This window comes from Orcinus orca, chromosome 19 (genome assembly GCF_937001465.1).
Source record: "Orcinus orca chromosome 19, mOrcOrc1.1, whole genome shotgun sequence".
Lineage (NCBI taxonomy): Eukaryota > Metazoa > Chordata > Mammalia > Artiodactyla > Delphinidae > Orcinus > Orcinus orca.
Genome location: NC_064577.1, coordinates 20,320,432 through 20,344,637, shown reverse-complemented (window position 1 = coordinate 20,344,637; position 24,206 = coordinate 20,320,432). Strand labels below are relative to the sequence as shown.

At 49.5% G+C, this 24,206-nt stretch overlaps 1 protein-coding gene across 13 annotated transcripts in view; it reads left to right on the top strand.

The window, feature by feature from the left end:
- MPRIP (myosin phosphatase Rho interacting protein) overlaps positions 1-24,206 on the top strand; it is a 129,542-nt gene that overhangs the window by 5,772 nt on the left and 99,564 nt on the right. The window lies entirely within an intron of this gene.

Sequence of the window (24,206 nt, the reverse complement as noted above, 5' to 3'; positions counted from 1 at the left end):
ACATATGTAATTTAAAATTGTCTAGTTGCCACATTTAAAAAGTAAAAAGAAACAGGTGAAATTAACGTTACGTTTTATTTAACGTATCCAAAATATTATCATTTCAACATGTAGCGAAGCTGTTATGTACACTTCTACCTTTACAGCACCTTTGGTCCGGACTAGCCACTTTCCCAGTGCTCGGTAGCCACGTGTGGCTGGCGCCTACAGTGGTGGATGGGCGGCTCTGGCTGCAGTGGCCTGGCCTGAGACCCTTGGGGGAAGTCCAGGGTGGGAAGGCTGCGCTTGTGGGTTTTTCTCCTTGGCCTGCATTCGGATTCCTGGAATGTTGGCTCTCTCGTGCTGTTACTCCTGTTTGCATCCCCCTCTTGATGTCTTTTTGCCAACTTCAGGGGGTTCTTTCTTTGAATGTCACTTCTTTTTTGGTGACTCCTTTTACTGTGTTTCAGAGCTCTGGGGCTCTGATCCCTACTCCCTGCAGGGCAGAAGAGAGAAGGGTGTTTGCTGGTCAGGGCTTAGTGGACCTATGCTGTGGGGAGTGAATGAGAGCCCGGGGTGGGGACAGGCTTACATGTCTCTCCAGGCACATGGCAGGACGTGGTGACTGCATTCTGCACAACCCTTTGTATTTGCTGAGTGTTTTGCAGCTGTATCCTAGCTGCCTTTTTCCCTGTGTTCTAGCCTGCTACTTGACCTTTCTTTCTGAGTTCCTGTGCCCTTGCCACGCAGAAGGACTACAGTCGACGACCTGTGTTGTGTTCTTGGCACAGACGTGGCAGTGTGACCCAGAAAGGTTACTTACATTCTCCCGGCCTCGGTTTCCCACCTGTAAAGCAGGTGCCCACGTTCTGTACACAGGGAGCGTCCACTAATGGGATGGATGGAGACTCCTGAACCCCCTTTGTGGTAATTAATATTCCAAGAAGCATGCTGACGGTCTCTCCTGTGGGGAACAGATCTGTTCTCACCTGATCACTAGGACCCTGATGTTGTGTAGCTGAAATAAATTTGACTTGGAATATTTATCTTTAAATTGTTCCCAAGCTGCCAGCTAGACTTGAAGGAGAGGAGAGAGCATTGCAATCAGGGAAAAGAGACAAGAGGGAAGTAATATCCTACTGCCCACATCCTCGTCCTGTGGGGGAGCGAGGCACACAGGGAGGCGTGGTGAGCACTGGGTGCCAATTTCGAAGCATTTAATCTGAGAAAACAGGCTTTTCGTTTATCCTTGGAAACTCACTCTCCAAGCATCACTTTCTCATCTGAAACGACTTGGTTGGACCAGGTCAGTGGTTTTCAAACTTTAAATTGCGGGGCCTTTTACTCAATGGAATCTCGTACAGAAATATTGTGTATGAAACAGAAAAAGTGACACTGTTCTGGGCGACACGGGGTCAGAGCTTGGCCTCTCAGCCATCTGTTTCCCACCCATGGGACCTCCAGTCATTTCTGAGGTCTGCGAGGGGCAGGTTTGAAAACTCTGCCCTAGATTTCGTGGTCCCTTCAGTTTGAGCAGCTGAGGGCTCTGTGAAATTGTCTGCAGCTCTTTCACAGCTGCCCTGGGATGGGACCCCTGAATGCCCATCCCCACGACTCCCATTATACTGTCACTTCCTTTGGGGGCGAGAGAGCCAGAGGATTGATTCGCTGCCATTTTGTTTCTGGAGCCTGGAACTAGAATCTTCCAAACCACTTGCTGGTTTTCTCAGTCAGGGTCATCCTAGTTCACATGAAACCACAGCCTGGTTCTTGCCTGGAGTCTGTAACCCTTCCAGCTCCTTCCTCTCCTCGCTCAGCTTGGTGTGTGTGCTGCGCTGGACGGTGTCCTGCCCAGTGCTTGGGGCAGCTCGCGGTGAGAGTGAGTGGACGGGCCTGTGGAGTCCTCCTGAGCCTGCTTCGCACTGGATCAGGTGTTGTGTGTACTGTGACTTCCTGCCACCGCCGGCGGCTGGGGAGGCGAGCAGGGCTGGTGGCAACATGGCCACCTGTGGGGTGTAGGGGACGTCGAGTTTCAGAGAGGTTGGGTGCCTGCCCTAGGTCACGGAGCTGCCTGCGGATGGGGCTGTGTGCCACATGGTTCACACACCAGCCTTCGTGCGGCCGGGAACCTGCCCTCCCTCCTCCTGGCAAGGCCGCTTTGACTTGTTAACGTGGTACTGTTTCAGTAGGAGGCTGGGGTATTGCAAGCTGAGTTAGAGCTGTTTAATGGAGCTCTAATTCCTTCCCCCAGGAGGAGGGGCCTGAGGGGCTGGGGGATCCCCCCACCCTTGAGCAGGTGAAGGATTGTCCCCATTAGCAGGTGGAGCCACTGAGACCCAGGGAGGTGCAGCCTAGGTCACAGGAAGGCCAGTGTGGGTTTTTTCAAAGTTTTTCTTGGCCCTCCCTGTGTCTGCTAACATGCATTAACCTTTGCTGTCAGAAACAGGGCCTTACCCTGACTTGGATTCCTTGGTTGCTGGGGGCGCATGGGGCAGGCAGAGCATTTTACAGGTCCTCCTGCAGGTCCTAACATCTCAGCCTTGGGGTGTCTCACGTCCCCTGGACAGGCTGCTGGCCTGTTGCAGTGACCACACCTTTGGTGCAGCCCTGAACAGGAAGCACTGTTTTCCCCTGAGGGATTCAGAATCAGGAAGTAGTTGTGTCCTTGATCCCTAGGTCCTAAAACACTGGTTGGAACAGGCAGACCGGGGAGACTCCATGTGCACCTGCGGTCCCGTCTCTCCCCTCCTAGTATCCTGGCCCACAGCTAAAGGGGCTGGGCGGGGGAGCAGCTGCTGGGAGTCCCAGCTGAACCAGAGAAAGAGTCCAGGTCTCCCGGGTGCCGCACTCAGAGCCTGTCTACCTGGGGCTGGCGGGTCTTCCGCTTAGGGACCGCTCTGACCTAGAAATCTGACACAGTTACACGTGCTCAGGTAAGGGAATGGGAGGGTTGAGGGAGGGGGCTTTCAGCTCAGATTTGGGTCTTATGCTGCTTGAGCAACTTACTCAGAATTTAAGAGTCTGCATCCCTCCTCTGAAAACGGGGGCTGCAACAAGATTCATGTCTGTGGGCGCCTGTGAGGATGGTGGAAGATGCAGGAAATAGCAAGAGTGCCAAATCTGTGAATGCTTGGGTGTGTAGTGGGCGCTCAGTATACGGGGTTCGTTTCATCAGCACTGACCCAGAGAGGGGAGCCACCTCTGTGGCGAGGTGCTAGCACGTGGGATGGCTGGCCCTCAGACTCTCTTTCTGTCTGCCCTGTGCCCACAGGGCAGGGGCCCAGGCCGCCTACTCTCCTGCGAGCTGCTTGGCATCACCCTAGCAGCTTCCCCACTTCAGCCCCGAGGGATTGGAAGGGGCTTGTGGGTTTCCTTATGTGGGTTTGATTTTCAGAACATGTTTAAGTGTAAAGAGTGAACTGATTTTAAGAATTTTTAGAGTATAAGAAGCGAAGAGTCGGGACTTCCCTGGTGGTCCAGTGGTTAAGACTCTGCACTTCCATTGCAGGGGGCATGGGTTCGATCCCTAGTCAGGGAACTAAGATCCCATAGGCCGTGCAGCGTGGCCCCCCTCCAAAAAAAGCGAAGAGGCCAGGTACCATCAGGCTGAGACTTACCATTAGAGGGTGTGGGCTGCTCCAGAGGCCAGCAGCCAGCGTGACAGCCACCCCGAGCACCTGCCAAGCCCAGAGAAGTGCACAGTGCACGTCCCGTGAATGGCAGTGGCACATCCTGATTTCAGAAGTCACTGTGCATGGAAGTGTCTGAGTGGCCGTCAGCAAGGTGGGAGAGGGTTAAGAGAAGCTGCTTATCCTGCTGGTGTCCCTGGGAGCAGTTGTCTGGGAATCCAAGTTTTCTTGCCCGTGGGCCTGGGGGAAATGGGCAGAGGCGGGTAGAGAGCAGCCTGGGCCCAGTCCTGAATCACTGGGCAGTGAGCAGGAGGTCTGGCCAGGCCCTTTGGTCGCCAGCATTGATTAACTCACTTCAGCTGGCAGGTGGGTTCTCCAGCTTCCTCCCCTGCTGTCCCACATCCTTTACAGATCACACACTCTTCCAGGGGGTGGAGCGTTCCGTGGGGTCTAAACAAGCAGATGTGGCTCCTTGCGAGAGCCTGTGAGCAAGCTCTTCTAACAGGCAGATGCCATCTTGGCACACAGCCCGTTGACTCTCATCCCCACGTCTCCCTTCCCTCCTAGAAACCCTGTGAGCTTAGAGGATCTTCCTGGGAACTGGGCCAGCGAGCTGGCCATGCAGCCTTGTCTGGTGTGGCTTTCTATACTTAAATCGAAGGAGCAGTTGACGTGCTCTGAGATTATTTATTGTGGCAGTGGTCAGTGGTGGCATTCATAGCTAACAATAACTGCTGTGTGCCAGGCCACTGTTAACTCATTTATATTCATAACAGCCTTATGAAGTAGAGAGATAAGAAAACTGAGATGGAAAGAGGTCCTAGAACTTGCCCGGGGGTGACACAGCAAGTGGCAGAGGTGGGACGCAAACCCAGATAGTCTGACTTGGCCTCCTCCCACTGTTCCCCTTGTGGACCTGGGTGGGCTCAAGTAGGCTTTCTGGACCTTAGATCTCTAGCTGTGTGTGTCCCTTGGCCCCTCGTGTCCAGCAGCCAGGGGCTGCCCTGCCAGGGGTATATGTGCTGGGAAGGGTGGGGCTGGAGGATGAGGCTGGGGCTGTACTTGTTAAATTTCCTGTCTCTTTTTTTTTTCCTTCCATTGGACTTTCCTGTCCTACCTGTTACTTTAGAGGAAGCACAGCTTTTTGAGGGACAGGGTGTGATATTTTTCCTGCAAAGCCGTTGCCTCAGAAATTTGTCCCCACGCATTCTCTAGCATTCCTCCCTTTGCCACAAGTGGCGTCATGTTCCAGAAATCCCACGGCCATCGGCTCCTTGTCAAGCCCAAACAGGGAAGGGGCTTTCTAAAGTGTCCCTTTCCCCTCTTCCTGCAGCTGCTGCTGTCCAGGGAGGAGCCCTGGGCATGGGCTGGGCTTGCAGGGCATGTGTGTGGGCAGAGGGCTGAGTGGGCAGCTGAGCTGGGGCGTGGGAGGGAGGATGGCCAGCAGGCCGGCGGCCTCGTGCCCTCCCGTCTCTAGGCCTGAGATCTAGTGAGGTCTGCGTGTGGGTTTTTGTTTGTTCTTGGTTTTTTGAGGTAAAATTCATGGAACATAAAATTAATGACTTTAAAGCATACAGTTCAGGACTTCCCTGGTGGCGCAGCGGTTAAGAATCCGCCTGCCAATGCAGGGGACACAGGTTTGAGCCCTGGTCCGGGAAGATCCCACATGCCACGGAGCAACTAAGCCCATGCGCCACAACTGCTGAGCCCGTGCGCCACAACTACTGAAGCCCGCGTGCCTAGAGCCCGTGCTCCACAACAAGAGATGCCACCACAGTGAGAAACCTGCACACCACAAGAGTAGTCCCGCTTGCTGCAACAAGAGAAAGCTGGCGTGCAGCAACAAAGACCCAACGCAACCAAAGATAAATAAGTAAAGTGTACTGTTCAGTTGCGTTTAGCACATTCACAATATGCTAAATTCACCAGCAGTCTGTAATTTAAAACATTTCATCACCCCAAAAGAACATGCCATTACTATTGAAGAGTTAGGCTCCACTCCCTACCCCCATCCTCAGCAACCACCAATCTGCGTTTCTTCCCTATGGATTTACCCCTTTTGGAAACTTCACCAAAATGGAATCGTCGAAATCGTGACCCCTTTTGTCTGGCTTTTGCACCGAGCATGTTTTCAGGGCTCCTGTGGTAGCATGAACCTGTGTTCACTGCTTGTTTCTGGCTGAGTATTGCATTATGTGGCATAGCGCATCTTGTTTATCTCTTTGTCTGTAGATGGACCCTTGGGCTGTCCTGCCTTCTGGCTGTTGTGACTAGTGCTGCTGTGAACACCCACATGCACACTTCTGTCTAACCCTCCTTTCAGCTCTTCTAGGTGGAGACCAGGGGAGGAATTGTTGGGTCCCGTGGAATTCTGTTGTGAGCCGCGTTGGGAAGCGGCACATTAAGCCAGACCTCAGCACTGCGGACTGTGGGGTGGGCGGGCAGATACGGCGCTGGGCGGGTGGAGGAGCCTGGGATGGGGACCTGGGGTCTGTGGCAGAGGCGCTGAGCCCGTGTACAGGGCTGGCCGAGCCACCTGGAGCTCTGCTCCCTCCTGAGTATCAGCCTAGCTGCCGAGAAGGAGCTAAGCTGGGGCTTCAGAGTTGTGGGGAAGGGGGCCGAGGGGGCGTGGGAGCTGAAGGCCAGGCCGTGTAGGGAGACACCGGTGCACCCCAGGGTGGTGAGGTGCGGAGGAGCTGCTGAGAGCCAGTCTCCGACCGGATCTGGCCTGTTTACTACTTTTTATTTTTACTTTTAGTTTTTGCGTTACGCGGGCCTCTCGCTGTCGTGGCCTCTCCCGCTGCAGAGCACAGGCTCCGGACGCGCAGGCCCAGCGGCCATGGCTCACGGGCCCGGTCACTCCGCGGCATGTGGGATCTTCCCAGACCAGGGCACGAACCCGCATCCCCTGCATCAGCAGGCGGACTCTCAACCACTGCGCCACCAGGGAAGCCCCTGTTTACTACTCTTATTACCAGTTTTCAAACTTTATTTCTTTAGCCATGGAGCATGGAGCCCCTTGAAATGGAACGCGGAACTTACCCATGTGAAGTCCCCGGAGGGGGGAAGGGATGGTTCCCCAGCCGCCTGCCCCACCCCATGGTCTGCAGTGGCCCTGAAGCACTGTTTGAAAACCACTGATTGACTCTAACCCTTGCATTAAAATTTGTTAATAGAATGAAATATTTGATATATACGGAAGAACTTCAGTGGCGTGTGTGTACAGCATAGGTGCAGCCTTCCTGCTGAATGTTCGAGGTGCTGTGTTTCTGCTGTGTCAGCCTCCCAGATGCTGGGATCCAGGGGAGGGGACCACAGTAGGTGTTGCCCCGTTGTTGGGCCCAGCCCCCTCTGCAGACTTCCTCTCCATGCAGAGGCTCGCCTCTCGAGAGGAAGGTCTCCCTGCCCAGATGTGTGCAGGAGTCTTCCAGTTCCAGATGGACCTTAAGGCAGCTGCTGGGAGCAAGTCTGGTATGAGATGCGACCCGTTAAGATAGTGCTGTTGAGGAGAAAGGACTCTGTGTGGAGACCTGGAGACAGACCTGAAGGCTTGTGTGTTTGGGCTGACAGAGCCAGCGTGTGAGCAGGGCCCCCGAGAACCAGGAGGGCTGATCTGAGGACGGGCTGGGCTGGGGGTGGGGCGGCTGGCTAGGTCAGTGGTTCCCAGAGTTGTTGTTTTTGGGCCCCTTTATGCTTTTGATTACTGAGGTCTTCAAAGGGCTTTTGTTTATGTCGGTTACATCCAATGGTATTTAACTGTATGAGAAATTAAAACGAGACATTTAAAAAATTTTATTAATTCATTAAAAAATAAAATAAACTTGTTACATGTTCACATAAATAACAGGTATATTCTGAAAAATAACTTTTCCAAAACAAAAAAAGTTTTGTTTAGAAGAGTCGCATCATTTTACCTTTGCAGATCTCTGTACCATCTATCTTAATGGAAGACAGTTGGATTCTCATATCTTTTGCACATGATCTGTTGTGATATCCTGTCGTGTAGCCTCTGGAAAAGCCTATATGCTAGTGAAAGAATGAGTGCAAAAAGGGCAAATGATGACTTAGTATTTTTGTAAAAATAGTTTTGGCTCATGGACCCCTTAAAAGGGTCTCAGGGCGCCCTTAAAAGGGCCATCCCTTTGAGGACCACTGGTCTGGCTCAAGCTGGGCCATTTGCTTGAAGGCCCCGAATGCCCCATGGGAGCGGCAGTGAGGACGTCTGTCAGGACGGGCAGAGCCCCAGGCGGTGCTCAGAGTGCTGGAGTGGGTAGAGGATGGAGCGGGAGGCATAAGCAGCCACCCTTGCCTCCTGCTGCCAAGGGCTGTCCGTGGAATAAATAAAGTGTGGGTAAGGCACACGGCATGTGGTGGGGACTCGACGTGACACACAGGGAATGTTTATTCTGAGGCTTGGCGAAGTTGTTTTGCTGTCACATCTCCCCACTAGGCTCTGCAGCTCTCAGGAGGGAGGGGTGGAGATGACCGGAGGTTTTAGGATGGAGCCTGCAGTGCTGGGGCTGGTGCCACCGTGATGTGTGGCGTGAGAGGTGGCTGAGGACTGCGGAGCAGGGCAGGCAGTCCTCCTCGGGCTCTGCCCCTGGTTTGCTCGGCAGCCAGAAGGCAAGGTGACCTCACTCTTTTCCCCTAGTGCTGCTTGACACATTCCGAGACCTTGGAGGCACAGCGTTGGGGCTTGGGTGGGAAGTCAGGGTGGAGAGGGAGATTAGGATTCCTCGCTCTTGGAGTGACGGTCAGTTGAGTCCTGTGCCCTTGAAGCATGTTGGCGGGAAGGGGATTCATGAGAGTCTCGGAGGCCCCCAGAGGTCTCAGGTGACACAATAGGGATTTTTAAATTCTATTTTGGGGGAAGAAGCTTGGATCAACCCTCAGGATTTTCCTTGGAGGAGGAAAATTACCTCTTCTCTTTGGGGTTAAAGTGCTCCTTAGCCGGGTCCTGCCCCTTGGATTTGGTAGCTGGCAGGAATTTAGTTGTCTTTCTTTAAAAAAAATTTTTGGCTGCACCTCACGACATGTGGGATCTTAGTTCCCCAACCAGGGATTGAACCCGCACCCCCTGCAGTGGAAGCACTGGAAGCGTGGAGTCTTAACCACTGGACACTCAGGGAAGTCCCAGAATTTCAGCATCTTTAATGTTAGATGAGAAGATATCCCCATAGACTTAGACCTTTTAGTTATACCACAGTTTCTGCTGTGACTATATCGTATGGCCTCTGTTAAAGAAAATATTTCTGTGCCCCTCCCTTCTTGTGCACTGGTTGCCCCGCCCTGTCCAGCCCGTGTGTGGCCGGCACGTGGAGGCTTCCAGCTTGAGCTTGATCTGAGCACTTGGGGCTGCTGCCCCCCAGTCTGCTTTCAGGGAGCCTCTCAGGACTCCCTTGCAGCACCCCATTCAACCCTTTTCCCTTTGCAGCTTTTGAAGAGCTGATTGTTCAGACTTCACATGACATGTGGTGTTTACCTCTTTGGTCTCTCCTAAAGGAGTTTTAACAACAGTCACCAAACTTGGATATGAATGTTCACAGCCACCAAAAGGGGGAAACAACCCCACTGTCATCAATAAACAGATGTGGTCCATCCACACAATGGAATATTACTTGGCCATGAAAAGGAGTGTGGTACAACCAACAACTACAGCATGGATGACCCTCGAAAACATCCGCTCAGTGGGAGAAGCCAGACACAAAAGACCATGTGTTATCTGATTCCATTCATGTGAAGCGTCCAGACTAGGCAAATCTGTAGAGACATAAAGCAGATTAGTGGTTGCTGGGGACTGGAGCGGGGAGTGTGTGGGGAATGATAGCTAAAGTATACAGGGCTTCTTTTTGGGATAGATTTGATTATGGTGGTGGATGCACTACAAACCATTGACTTGTACACTTTTAAATGGGTGAGTTGTATGGTATGTGAATTATATCTCAAAAAAGTAAGTTATTACAAAAATACACCAAAACAGTTATTACCCGCACCCCCCCCCCGTTTTTGGTTTGTGCTTATAATTCATATTTTTTTTAAAAATTTATTTATTTTTGGTTGCGTTGGGTTTTCGTTGCTGCCTGTGGGCTTTCTCTAGTTGTGGTGAGCAGGGGCTACTCTTTGTTGCAGTGCGCAGGCTTCTCATTGCAGCAGCTTCTCTTGCTGTGGAGCACGGGCTCTAGGTGCGCGGGCTCAGTAGGTGTGGCTCGCAGGCTCTAGAGTGCAGGCTCAGTAGTTGTGGCGTACGGGCTTCGTTGCTCCGTGGCATGTGGGATCTTCCCGGACCAGGGCTTGAACCCGTGTCCCCTGCATTGGCAGGTGGATTTTTCTTTTTTTTAATATTTTATTTATTTATTTGGTTGCTCCGGCTCTTAGCTGCAGCAGGCAGGCTCCTTAGTTGTGGCATGCAAACTCTTAGTTGAGGCATGCACGTGGGATCTAGTTCCCTGACCAGGGATCAAACCCTGGGCCCCCTGCACTGGGAGTGTGGAGTCTTATACACTGCGCCACCAGGGAAGTCCCGGCAGGTGGATTCTTAACCACTGCACCACCAGGGAAGTCCCTGTAATTCACATTTTGCCAAACCTTTATTTGACATCTTTGTTTCCTGTCTTTTTGTCATTTTTGGTTTGACATCTGCTACCCATGAGTAGCTAACACCTCAGATTCTACCTCCATCCTGCGCTCTGTCCTGGTTACCCCAGGCCCCCAGGAGCATGCTGGACGGGCATGGTGTTGGCCTCGCCCTCTCACACCCACGTGTGCGTGTCTGTGCATGCACAGCTTGGGGCTCAGCCGTGGTCAAGTGCGTGGCAGCTGCATGGCAGCAGCGTGGACGTGTTCTGTGCTGAAAGCAACTGGCCATCAGATAACTTTATTTGGAGTTCGGTTCATTGTTTCACCAAGTATTTATTGTCTTTGTCTCCACCCAGTGCTACTTCTGATTTGGCTGAAGGGTGGGACTTTATCTCGAGGTTTAGAGCTCTGGAGGAGGGGGCCCCCAAAGACACTGGGCCTTATGGTATTTTGGGGGTGTGCCCTCTCCCCTTGGAACCCCGCGCCATAACATGCTGCCGGGTGGGCGGCATGAGGCAGTGTGTGAGGCTTGGCGGCCTCTGGAGGGAAGTGTGGGCCTCCGCACATGCCAGCCGGCCTCCCTGTCGCATGTCCCCTGACCTCCATTTCTGAGGTTGCCTTTGCTCGCTCCTCACGGAGGTCTCTCCCAGATCCCTCCTCTGTGCTCCCTGGTGCTGAGTTCCTTACCCTTAGCTCCAGTTTTTGTGCCTTTGTCTCGTTGTGGGTATTCTCAGTGGCTTTGTTGTCTTGGCATCCTGACATTTGACAGCAAAGATGGGTAAACTGCATTTCTTGTAAGTTTCTTTCTTCTGGGCCACATGTCCTTGTGTAATTAGTAGGCTCCCTACTCATTCCCCAAAGTATCCCAGTTTGGATGATAAATGTACAGGGTTACTCTACATTTGAGGCTCTACTTTCTCTGGGTGGAGGTGGGAGCCTGTGCTCACACTTACGTCTTTCATCCACAGGTAGGAAAGACTCCTCCTTCTGGAGAAGAGCCCCATGGTCTCTGTCCACTCCCCAAATGCCTTCACAGCCTGTAGTGCCTGGCCAAGCTGGGTGGGCGGCTTCATGAAGGGTGGTTTGTGGAGGTTCATCCTCTAGTGAACTCCTTACGGGGACCATGCATTGGCACTACACACAGGCCCCAGGCCTCAGCTGCAGGGATGTCTAGGGGAGGCCCTGAGTGAGGTGCTGGTCAGGACTAGACCCCCAAGGAGAGTCACCCACTTGGGAACGTGCATGCTGCTGGGATGGTACCAGCCTTTACTTTTGGGAGTGGCTCACTGATGGGCGGTGTCGAGAGGTTAAAGGCAAGATATGGGGCCAGGTGGCCTTGACTCACACCTGCTTAGACACTGTGGTTTCCTTGTATGTGAAATGGAAGAGTGGCACAGGGTACATGACGTGAAGTGCCTGGAGCAGTGACCCGCCTCGTAAGCCGTGAGCGTTGGCTGTGGTGACAGTGGGGACAGCTGTGACTAACAGAGCAAACCGATGGGCATTTCAAGCAGACTTCCCACGTGCTCACTCAGAGGGAACGTGTTTCTTCAGGGCCACATACCTGATGCTTTCCTTTCTTGGAAGCTGGGCTTCGCCCTAGGCCCTGATGGCATTGAGTTGCATACGGTGGCTGCCCCATGATCGTGCGTATCTTCGCAGCGGCTGACGGTCCTCTCCTGACTTTCAGAGGCAGATGACAGGCCCTGGGCGCTCGTGCCGGCAGGTGGTGCCCACGTGGAGGAATGTAGTTTGGGTCTAGAACTGAATGTCTGTAAAGCAATAGGACAGTATTCCCCAGGGCTTGATTGGGACACCTTGGGCGAGGCTTAGAGACGAGTTCCAACACAGTTTGGTCCACGTGGCATTGGGAGGAGAAGCCTGGTGTGGCCTCTTGAGGGATCTGCAGTGATGGCTGACGCTGGTTGGCCCTGACGGGTTTGTCCTAAAAGAGAAGCCCCACATTCCTGGGGTCTTGGCCCTACTGGCCTGTAGAGGTGTGTGCTAACCCAGGTGTGGGTCAGGCAGGTGGGCACAAGCTCCGCTGACAGGCCTCCCTCTGCGGTGTGCTTGGATGAAGTGGTCTTTGGGTGGCCAGGACACAGCGAGGTTTTGGCGGGGGCAAGGCCTCAGACTGACTTGGACATTTGCTCACGTTTCCTTTTACTGACTTAACATCTACACATCCCGGAAGAGACAGGCAACCTTGGAATCTCCCATGATTTACAAGCTTGTAAAGATGGCCAGACGGCTGCTACCCAGGCATCGTTTCTCCTTTTGGAATTGAAATGCAGAAAATATTATACATCCTGTTTGCTATGAGTGTGGAAGCGTTTCCACAGAAACTCTTGTGGAAAAGAAGGTCAAGGAACCAACCTCAAAACCACAGAAGATATATTAGCTGCAATTTACACACCTTTTGCCCATAGATCTTTCAGTGAATCTTCTACCAAAGGGCCATTTGCCCTCACCTCATGTTTGAGTGCAGCTCCTCAACCCCCCACATCGGGCCCAGAGAAATCTTTGCCCCAGGAATCTCCCCGAAGCTGGGATACTGGCCCCCATAGGTATGGATCCTTCTTCAAGGCTGCTTGGAGATTGTTCTTCTTGAAGAACTTTCATGGGGATGGTCATTGTGCTTGGAGGTTATATGTTCAGGCTTGTGTGCGGGAGCCTGTGTGGGGTTTGCATGCTTTGCCCCTCCCCTCAGAGTCAGGAGTCCTGGGGTCCATCTGGACTGGCCTTGAATACTCTACAGTCTTACCCTTCACACTTGGGGTTCATTCCCCTGAGCACTGCTGGCCTCTACACACCAGCTGTGTGCATGGGCCTGAGTAGATGCTGGGATTTATGTCCCTGACTCTCAGGCATTGATTGTTTAGTGACTCAGTGTGTGTTTGTGTCTGATGTCATTTAAAAATTTTTTAATGGCAAGGATATATATATTTTCCTTTTATTGTAGATGTTGAAACTGAGATTCACAGCCGTAGCGTCTTGTTCTGGGCTACACAATGATGAAGTCAAGGAACCAGGACTTGAACTTGGGCCTCCTGGCTCCCAGGCCGGGGTCTTTACACTGACTACCCAGAACTGTTAGGTCATGTTGGTGGAGAGTGCAGTACAGGGGTTCCCTAACCTCATCTTCTGCTGGGAATGATCAAGGCTGTATCAGAAGGCGTGCATGCATGGGCAGTCAAACATCTTCCCTTCCTTTTAAAAAATAATATCTAGGGGCTTCCCTGGTGGTGCAGCGGTTAAGAATCTGCCTGCCAATGCAGGAGACATGGGTTTGAGCCCTGGTCCGGGAAGATCCCACATGCTGCTGAGCAACTGAGCCCGTGCACCACAACTATTGAGCCTGTGCTCTAGAGCCCGCGAGCCACAACTTACTGAAGCCCGCGCACCCTAGAGCCGGTGCTCTGCAACAAGAGACGCTACCACTGTGAGAAGACCGTGCACTGCAACAAAGAGTAGCCCCCGCTCGCTGCAACTAGAGAAAGCCCGCGCACAGCAACGAAGACCCAACGCAGCCAAAAATAACTAAATTAATTAATTAAAACAAAAAATCTGGTAAGTGCTATATAGTAGCATTAGTTTACAAAAAATGATGTTAAGTAAACAAACAAAAACCCCCAAGAGTTGTTCATGATCCCAACAGTGAACACAATAGCTGTTTTCTTGTTGACTCCCAATCTTACTCAGTCCTGCTGTATTTTTAAATCATAGGCCACATTTTCACATCCTGCCTTGGTTCCCTGAAGGAGACATCCCTGGTCCCCTTCACTAGACTGAATGCCCCTTGGGGACTATATGTGTTTCATGTTTTTATCTCTGATACCTTGAGTGATTGCAGCTTCAGAGCAGCTTGTGGGGAAATTCTGCTGAACACTTCCAGAGGGCTCTGGTCACCCAGGAGGCAGAGAGAAGCCCCCAGCTCTGGGTGGGGAGCACTGACTTGATGGGAGTCCTGTGGGTTCATACTCTAGAGGGTTTCTTGACTTCCTCATAGTTATCTATAATTAATTAATTATAACTGATTGCTGTGTAATATTTTAGAGAGTTGATAGATCAGCATTCATTTAGCCATTGACTTGTTGGACAGCAAGTTGCTCCCACGTCGTGAGTGGAGCTGTTTGTTGCTCTGTGTTATTTCTTTAGACTCCATTTCTGGCTGGTGGGATTCCTGGGGGCAGGAGCATGGAAATACCATGGTTCTTGCCACGTGTGGCCGCGTGGCTGCTCCCCGAGAGTGCTGGCTTCCCTGTGGTGTTTCTGCCTTTTGTCGAGGCCAGCGTGGCGCACACAGTGTTGGTTGGGGATTGGATTCAGGAAAGGGAGAAAGACGGTTGGAGGTCAGCCTGTCTGCGTGCTCCTCAGCGTGCTGGTTTGTCCCTTAGTGTCGGGGGCGGACCGGTTCCTCCCGGTGACCGGGCTCTGAGTGTGGAAGGCAGAGGTGTGGCCCGGGCTCACCCAGCCTTGGCCGGGAGCCGTCACAGCAGCACCCGGAGAACAAGTAGGGAGCAGTTGGGTGACGCATCAGTGTGTCCACTGACTCATCCCGATCACTCGGCCCTGCTTTGCACTGGGCACCTCGCTGGGCGAAGGTGTGGAAACGGGAGGGATGGAGATGGCGCGGGGCTGGGACATGGGTCTTAGGGGCGAGCAGACCGTTGCCAGCAGGATGTGGTGAAGAGCCCTCCACGCAGAGAACTGCTGTGCAAAGCCCAGAGGCCTGAGGTGGTTTTCTTTCCGCGGGGAGGTGTAAGTGTAAGAGCAGCTCAGCAGGAGGAGCCCCAGGAAGTTCTCAGTAAGCATCTGGCTTTGGGTTGGTTACTGTACTTGAAGGGGGCGTGCGTTTTAAAAATATATATATATTTATTTATTTATTAATTATTTGGCTGCATCGGGTCTTAGTTGTGGCAGGCAGGATCTTCGTTGCAGCATGCGGGGATTCTCTTTAGTTGTGCTGCGTGGGCTCAGTAGTTGCAGTGCTGAGGCTCTCTAGTTGTGGCACGTGGGCTCTAGAGTGCACGGGCTTAGCTGTCCCGCAGCATGTGGGATCTTAGTTCCCTGACCAGGGGTCAGACCCATGTCCCCTGCATTGGAAGGCGGATTCTTAACCACTGGACCACCAGGGAAGACCCAGGCGTGGGATTTTTTCTTTTTTAATTTAATATTTATTTATTTATTTAGGTTGCATTGGGTCTTAGTTGCGGCAGGCGGGCTCCTTAGTTGTGGTTCGCTGGCTCCTTGGTTGCGGCACATGGGCTCCTTAGTTGCGGCTCAGCAGCTCCTTATTGTGGCATGTGAACTCTTAGTTGTGGCATGCATGTGGGATCTAGTTCCCTGACCAGGGACTGAACCCATGCCCCCTGCATTGGGAGAGCGGAGTCTTATCCACTGGACTACCAGGGAAGTCCCCTGGGCATGGGATTTTGAGGGGACCTGCACAGGGGCCAGGGAATTACCCTAGTCTGTGGAGTAGAGGTGTTTGTGTCGGGGGGTCAGCTTTGGAAGTGAGGCGCCCCAGTCCGTAGAGCGCCTTTAGGATGATGGGGTGTTAGCAGGGGGTCGGAAGGTGGTACCCACATTTCTGCAGGGATAGTTTTGGGTGCTCCCTCTATGTTGCCATACTGTGTGGCGTGTCTGACTGCCTTTCTCAATGCCCTGTGCACTCTGAGGGCGGGTGAATCTGAGGGGACAGAAAAGTGAGCTTCACCGCCTGGCAGAAATCTGTCACCGATGTCTGCTCTCTTTGAGCCTCAGATGGGCACGGTGAAACTGAGAGCCGAGCATGTAATGTTCTGGACGCCTTGGAGCTGGTTGTGATCGGGCAGCTGTGTGCAGAGGCCTGGATGTGTCTGGGAGGCATCCGTGTGGCAGCTTGACCACGCTGTGTAAAGCCAGCCAGGGTGTTTGCTCCTTCACCTGCCTGCAGCCCGCCCACTTGGCCTGAGTCGAGACATCAGACTGTCCTTGATGCAACGCAGATCTGCCTGAGGAGGGTGGCGAGGGGGAAAGGGGCTGAAGAATCTCGCCATGGTCAAGTCCACAGGCCTCAGAGAAGGTGTATGCATGTGTGCCTGTGGCCTCAGGAGAAGCTGGTGGAAAGGCCAGTGGAGCTCATGCAGCACAGCTGAGGGCCATGCAGGGCCGCCTTGCCTGGGCATGACCCCTCTGGACTGCAGAGGCTTTTGTGGCTGGAGCCTCTGTGCTCTGGGGCTGCGATGGGTCCCCTTCCAGGGGTAAACGCTCATATGTGGGTGCAGGGAGTATTCTGAAGTAACAGGTTTTTTTTGTTTGTTTGAATTTTATTATATTTATTTTTTATACAGCAGGTTCTTATTAGTTATCTGTTTTATACATATTAGCATATATATGTCAATCCCAGTCTCCAGTTCATTCCCCCCGCACACACTTTCCTCCCTTGGTATCCATACATTTGTTCTCTGCATCTGTGTCTCAATTTCTGCCTTGCAAAACGGTTCATCTGTACCATTTTTCTAGATTCCCCATATATGTGTTAATATACGATATTTGTTTCTCTCTTTCAGACTTACTTCACTCTGTATGACAGTCTCTAGGTCCATCCACGTCTCTACGAGTGACCCAATTTCATTCCTTTTTATGGCTAATATTCCACTGTATACATGTACCACATCTTCTTTATCCATTCGTCTGTCGATGGGCATTTAGGTTGCTTCCATGACCTGGCTACTGTAAATAGTGCTGCAGTGAACATTGGGGTGCATGTGTCTTTTTGAATTACGATTTTCTCTGGATATATGCCCTGTAGTGGGATTGCTGGGTCATATGGTAATTCTATTTTTAGTTTTTTAAGGAACCTCCATACTGTTCTCCATAGTGGCTGTATCAATTTACATTCCCACCAACAGTGCAAGAGGGTTCCCTTTTCTCCACATCCTCTCCAGCATTTGTTGTTTGTAGATTTTTAAAAAAATATATATTTTAAAAATTTAGTTGTTTTATTTATTTATTTTTGGCTGCATTGGATCTTCGTTGTGGTACATGGGCTTCTCATTGCAATGGCTTCTCTTGTTGCAGAGCACGGGCTGTAGGCACACGGGCTTCAGTAGTTGTGGTGCATGGGCTTCAGTAGTTGTGGCTCGTGGGCTCTAGAGCACAGGCTCAGTAGTTGTGGCGCACGGGCTTAGTTGCTCCGCGACATGTGGGATCTTCCCCGACCAGGGCTCGAACCTGTGTTCCCTGCATTGATTGGCAGGCGGATTCTTAACCCCTGCGCCACCAGGGAAGCCCTGTAGACTGTTTTTAAATTAAACTTTTTATTTTGAGATAATTGTAGTTTTGCATGCAGTTGTAAGATACAATCCAGAGAGATCCTGTGTACTCTTTCCCCAGTTTTCCCCAGTGGTAACATCTTGTAAAATTACAGCACAATGTCACAGTCAGCAGGATCTCAACATCCCTGCAGTCAAGATGCAGGATGCTTGCACCCCCGCAGGGTCCCTCACAACCACACGTCCTGCACCTCCTACCCTTGTTGCCTCCTTAACTCCTGGCAGCCGCAAATCTGTTCTCCATTTCTAGAAATTCCACATTTCAAGAATGTTATATCCGTGGAATCATACATCATGTAACCTTTCAAGGATTGACTTTTTTCACTCATCCTGATTCTCTGGAGATTCATCTAGGTTGTGTGCATCACCAGTTGTCTCCTTTTTATTGCTTACTAGTATTCCATGGTGTACACGGCTTAACCACTCATTCGCTGAAGGACATCTGCATTGCTTCCAGGGTTTTTTTTGGCCTTTACAGATAAAAATGCAGTAGCCACTCATGTACAGTTTTTGTGTGAGTGTAAGCTTTTATTTCTCTGTAATAAATGCCCAGGAATGCGGTTCCTGGATTATGTTGTAGTCGCATGTTTAGTGTTTAAAGAACCTGCTAAACTGTTTTTCAGAGTGGCTGTACCATTTTATATTCCCTCCAACAACATACGAGTTTCTTCACATCCTTGTCAGCATTTGGTGTTGTCACCATTTTTTTTTTTTTTTTTTTTTTTGCGGTACGCAGGCCTCTCACTGTTGTGGCCTCTCCCGTTGCGGAGCGCAGGCTCTGGATGTGCAGGCTCAGCAGCCATGGCTCATGGGCCCAGCCGCTCCGCGGCATGTGGGATCTTCTCGGACCGGGGCGTGAACCCGTGTCCCCTGCATCGGCAGACGGACTCTCAACCCCTGCGCCACCAGGGAAGCCCCGTTGTCACCATTTTTAATTTTAGTCATTCTGATAGGTGTGTAGTAGTATCTCATTTTTTTTAAAAAATAAATTTATTTATTTATTTTTGGCTGCGTTGGGTCTTTGTTGCTGTGTGTGGGCCTTCTCTAGTTGTGGTGAGCGGGGGCTGCTCTTCGTTGAGGTGCGCAGGCAGAGCACGGGCTCTAGGCGCGTGGGCTTCAGTAGTTGTGGCTCGTGAACTCTAGAGCGCAGGCTCAGTAGTTGTGGTGCACGGGCTTAGTTGCTCTGCGGCATGTGGGATTTTCCTGGACCAGGGCTTGAACCCGTGTCCCCTGCATTGGCAGGCGGATTCTTAACCACTGCACCACCAGGGAAGTCCCTCTCATGTGGTTTTAATTTGCATTTCCCTAATAGCTAATGATGTTGAACATCTTTTCATGTATTTATTTGCCGTATGTATATCTTCTGTGAAATATCTTTTCATGTCTTTTGCCCATGTTCTAACTGGGTTGTTTGGTTTTTTTTATTATTGAGTTTTGAGAGGTCTTTATATATTCTAGATACTAATCCTTTGTTAGATATGTGGTTTGCAAATATTTTATCCCACTCTTATTTTTTCACCCTCCAAGTAGGGCCTTTTGTAAAACAAATATTTTAAATTTTAATGTGGTCCAAATTGCCAATTTAAGTGTGTGCTCCATTTTGAGTTAATTTTTGTGTAGGATTGAGCTTTATTTATTTTTTGCCTATGGATGTCCAGTTGCTACAGTACCATTTGTTGAAAGACTGTCACTCCTCCCTTGAAATTTTTAGCACCTTCGTTTTTTTTTGTGGGGGGTGCCTCGCCGTGCAGCACGTGGGATCTCAGTTCCTCAACCAGGGATCAAACCTGTGCCCCTGCAGTGGACGCATGGAGTATCTTTTAAAAAATATATATTTATTTTTTTATTTGGTTGCACCAGGTCTTAGTTGTGGCATGCAGGATCTAGTTCCCTGACCAGGGATTGAACCTGGGCCCCCTGCATTGGGAGTGTGGAGTCTTAACCGCTGGACCACCAGGGAAGTCCCTTTTAGCACCTTTGTTCAAAGTTAAATTGGGCACATTTGTGTGGGTCTGTTTCTGGGTTTTCCAGTCTGTTCCATTAATCTATGTGTCTAACTTTCCATTAATACCACAGCTTTGATTACTGTGGATATATAATAAATCTTATAATCAGGTAGATGGATTCCTCCCTCTGTCTTCTTTTTAATTAAAAATAGTTCCTTTGCCTTTCCATATAAATTTTAGAATAATCTTGTCTATATCTGCAAAAAAGTCTTCGTGAGCTTTTGTTAGTAATTGAATTAAGCTTATATATCAGTTTGGGGACTATTGACAATTTAGAATCTTCCAGTCTATGAACACAATATGTCTCTCCCATTTATTTATGTTTTCTTTGATTTTTCAGCAGCATTGTGTGGGTTTCAGCATGCAGTTCCTGTACATGTTTTGTTAGATTTACACCTAAGTATTTCATTTTTTTTAACAATTGCAAGTGGCATTTTATTTTGGTGTCCACATATTCATTACTAATACATAGAAATACAGTTGATTTTCATATACCGATCTTATATACTATAACCTGTTGAACTCACTAGTTCTAGGAGTTCTTTTTTTAAAATAGATTCCTTGTGATTTTCTACACAGACAGTTGTGTCATCTGTAAATACTTTATTTCTTCTTCCCAATCTGTGTCTTTTATTTCCTTTACTTGCCTTATTGCACTGGCTAGATATTCTAGCACTATGTTGAATAAGAGTTCTAAGAATGGACAACATTGCCTAGTTTCTGATCTTAGAGGGGAAGCATTTAGTCTTTCACCATGATGTGTAATGTCAGCTCTAGGTTTTTAGTAGATGCTCTTTGTCAGTTGAGGAAGTTCCTTTCTATTTCTACTTTTCTGAGGGGTTTTGTTGTTGTTCTTGTTTTTTAAATGAATGGGTGTTGAATTTTGTCAAATGCTTTTTCTGCATTAATTGATGTGACCACAGAATTTTTCTTCTTCAGCCTGTTATTATGGTGGATAACACTGACTGATTTTTAAATAGTAAACCAGCCTTGCATCCCTGGAATAAACCCCACTTGGTCATGGTGTATAATGCTTTAAATATATTGCGGACTTCTATTTGCTAATTCTTTGTTGATTTTTGCATCTGTATTCATGGGGGATATTGGTCCATAGTTGTTCTTTTTTGTCCCCTTTTTTGGTATCGTGTCTGATTGTGATATCTAGTTAATACTGTCCATAAAATGAATTGGGAAGTGTTTCTTACTTTTTCTTTTTCTAGAAAAGACTGTGTAGAATTGGTGTTAATTCTTCTTTAGACATTTGGTAGAATTCTCCAATGAAACCCTCTGAGCCTGGAGATTTCTTTTTTGGGGAATTTTTAAATTACATACTTAGTTTCTTTAATAGTTATAGGGTCATTCAGATTGTCTATGTTTTTTGAGAAGTTGGTCCGTTTCATCTAAGTTGTCAAGTTAAAGTTTGTAGAATTGTTTGTAATAGTCCTTCGTTATCTTTTTTTTTTTTAAATAAATTTATTTATTTATTTTTGGCTGCATTGGGTCTTCATTGCTACACGAGGGCTTTCTCTAGTTGGGGCAAGTGGGTGCTACTCTTCGTTGTGGTGTGCGGGCTTCTCACTGCGGTGACTTCTCTTGTTGCAGAGCATGGGCTCTAGGCACATGGGCTTCAGTAGTTGTGGCACATGGGCTCAGTAGTTGTGGCTTATGGGTTCTCGCGCGCAGGCTCAGTAGTAGTGGCGCATGGGCTTAGTTGCTCTGTGGTATCTTCCTGGACCAGGGCTCGAACCCGTGTCCCCTGCATTGGCAGGCGGATTCTTAACCACTGTGCCACCAGGGAAACCCCTCTTTGATTTTTATTTCTCTTCCTGCTTGATCTTTTGGGGTTTTTTTAGAATTTCTTTTTTTTTTTTACGATAAATTTCAAGATTTATCTATGGTGATTTTTTCAGTGTAGATTTTTTTTTAGTGGCTGCTCTAGGAGTTTCATTGTATATACATAACTTACACGCTCTGTTGGTGGTGTCATTTTACCAGTTCAAGTAAAGGGAGTACCTCCCTTTACCTCCCTTTACCATTCCCTATGTAAGTGTCTTAAATATTTCCTCTACATGATTCAGAACCACATTAGATAGTGTTATAATTTTTGCTTTGTTCATCAAGCATAATCTAGAAAACTCAAGGAAAGCCTGGTTACAGGTAGTTTTGCTTACTGTGTTTCCTGCTTCCTTTATGATGATCCAGGTTTCCTTCTTTTATCATTTCCTTTCTGTTTAGAGAACTTCCTGTAACCATTTTGTAAATGTAGGTCTGCTAACTATTTCTCTTAGTTTTCCTTCATCTGAGAATGTCTTGATTTCCCTTTTGTTCCTGAAAGTTATTTTTATCGGTTACAGGATTCTGGGTTGACAGTTGTTTTCTTTTAGCACCTGTAAAGTACTGTGCTACTTCCCTCTGGCCTTTGTGGTTAAGACCTGAAAAGTATTGTGCTACTTCCCTCTGGCCTTTGTGGTTAAGCCCAAATCATTATATTTGGTTTCTCCTATCCAAAACCTGTTGTTTTTCTCTGGTTACTTTCAAGATTTTTTCTTGGGCTTTAGTTTTCAGAAATTTGTTTTAATGTGTCTCGGCGTGGATTTTTTTGGATTTATCCTTTGGAGTTCACTCAGCTTCTTGAATTTATAGGTTACCATTCTTGCCAAGTTTGGGAAGTTTTCAGTTATTCTCTCTCTGAGTATATTTGTACCCTACCCTTCTTTCCTTCCAGGACTCTGATGACACAAATGTTAGATCTTTTGTTATAGTCCCACAGGTCCCTGAGACTCCGTTCTTCTCTTATTTATTTTTTTCAGTCTGTTTTCTCTCTGTTACTTGATTGGGTAATTTCTGTGCTTTTGTATTCCAGCTCACTGATTCATTCCATGGTTCCCATCATTCTGCTGTTGAGCCCATCCATTGAACTTTTAATTTCAGTTATTGTATTTTTCAGTTTCAGAATTTCCGTATGGCTCTTATAGCTTCTGTTTCTTTGCTCAGGCTATCTGTGTTTTTTGTTTATTCCAAGCATGTTCATAATTTCTTGTTGAACCATTTAGCATGGCTGTTTTAAATCTTCATCAGATAACTGTGACATGCCTGTCACCTCGGTGTTGGCATCTGTCTTCGTTCATTCAGTTTGCAACCTTCCTGGTTCTTGGTATCATGGTGATTTTTCAATTGAAATCTGGACATTTTTATGTCACATTAGGTGAATCCAGGTTGTGTTTGACCCTTCCTTCTCTTTCAGTCGGCTTTTTCTAACACTGCTGCAGCAGGGGAAGCAGGGCTGCTGCCTTGTACTTTTAGGTGGAGGTAGAAATCTGGCTCCTCACTTGGGCTCCATTGATACTTGAGGCAGGAGATCCCTTGTTACTGACGCAGGGTGTGGGGTTCAGCTCCCCAGGTGTCCTCCTCTGACGTTGTACCAGGAGGGAGAGGGAGGAGACCTGTTACTGCTGGGTGGGGCTGAAAGTCCCAGCTCCCTGCCTGACTGCCTGACACCTCCCTGGTAGGGGTGCTGGGGCGCCTCTTGGCCGGCAAAGGGAAGTCTGGCTTCTGCTGGTGGGGGTGAGGGTGTGGCTCTCTGTTCTTTGGTGTCCGGCTGGAGTAGGACAGTTATTGTCTAAGAGTTCTCTGTCTTGCCAAGTTGTTCTTCCCCGGTTCTTCAGCCAGATAGGGCCTTTACTGGGGCTTCTGTGTTTTTGGTCTGCGCCCGTTGGCACTTCCAAGTTGCCCCTCCTCCAGACTCCAGTCTGGGACAGTGAGGCAGAAAGAAATCCAGGGCGTACACCTCTGTATCGTTCCTTGGGTCTCGAGGTTCCCAGCCCCTCTGCCTTCTACTCTCCATCTTTTCGAGTCTTCTTAGGTTTGTCTTATATACAGTGTCCAGGGTTTTATTTGTACTTAGTGGGAGGCATAGGGAACATTTACATCTACCCTATCTTGAAGCAGAAATTTCCAGTGACCATTTTCAGAAGGGCTTTGGGCTGAGGAGAATGCCTAGGCCACCAGCAGTCTCTTCCCAGAGATCAGCCGGAAGCGTAGCCTCTGGTTTATTGGGTTTGCAGGGCATGGCTCAGTTTAATCGGAAGGGAAGAGGCTCAGCGGGTGCTCTCAGGTGGTGACTTCTGCACAGGTCTGGTGCTTCTTCCCACGTGGCCTGCCTGAAACAGAACTCAGTCCCATCTTTTGGGTCCTCAGTGTTGACAAGAGTTACCTGCTTCTCCTTTTCCCGCTGCCCCTTAAAGTAAAACCCCAGCTGCCCAGCCAGAAAACAGCAGCAGAACTACATACCATTAAGAGTTTCTAGAGCCCACTTCCTGTGCCAGCCGCCTTTGGGGTTGCCACAGTTCGTACGTCAGGTTTTTGGGGGGCTCCCAGGAAGAGGGTGCCTTCGGTCCTGTCAGAGGCCCCGCCCCGCCCCAGAAAAGATGAGGCAAGAGAGGGAGGAATGCTGCCCTACAAAACCTCTGTCTGCTTGTGAGCCTCTCCCATGGGGACAGAGGCTGTGGTGGGTGTTTCTGGACTCACTGGCATGGCTGGGTCTGCTGTTGCCATTTTTAGACAGTCTGAGAAATAGTGGGAGCAGCAGCACCTCTGGGGCGCCCTTCCATGCCTGTGGGGTTACCTGAGAGAGCGGGGTGTCCTGGTGTGTGGCTCTCCAGGCCTGTGGACGGGGTTCCAGGCGCTGATGAGTTGAA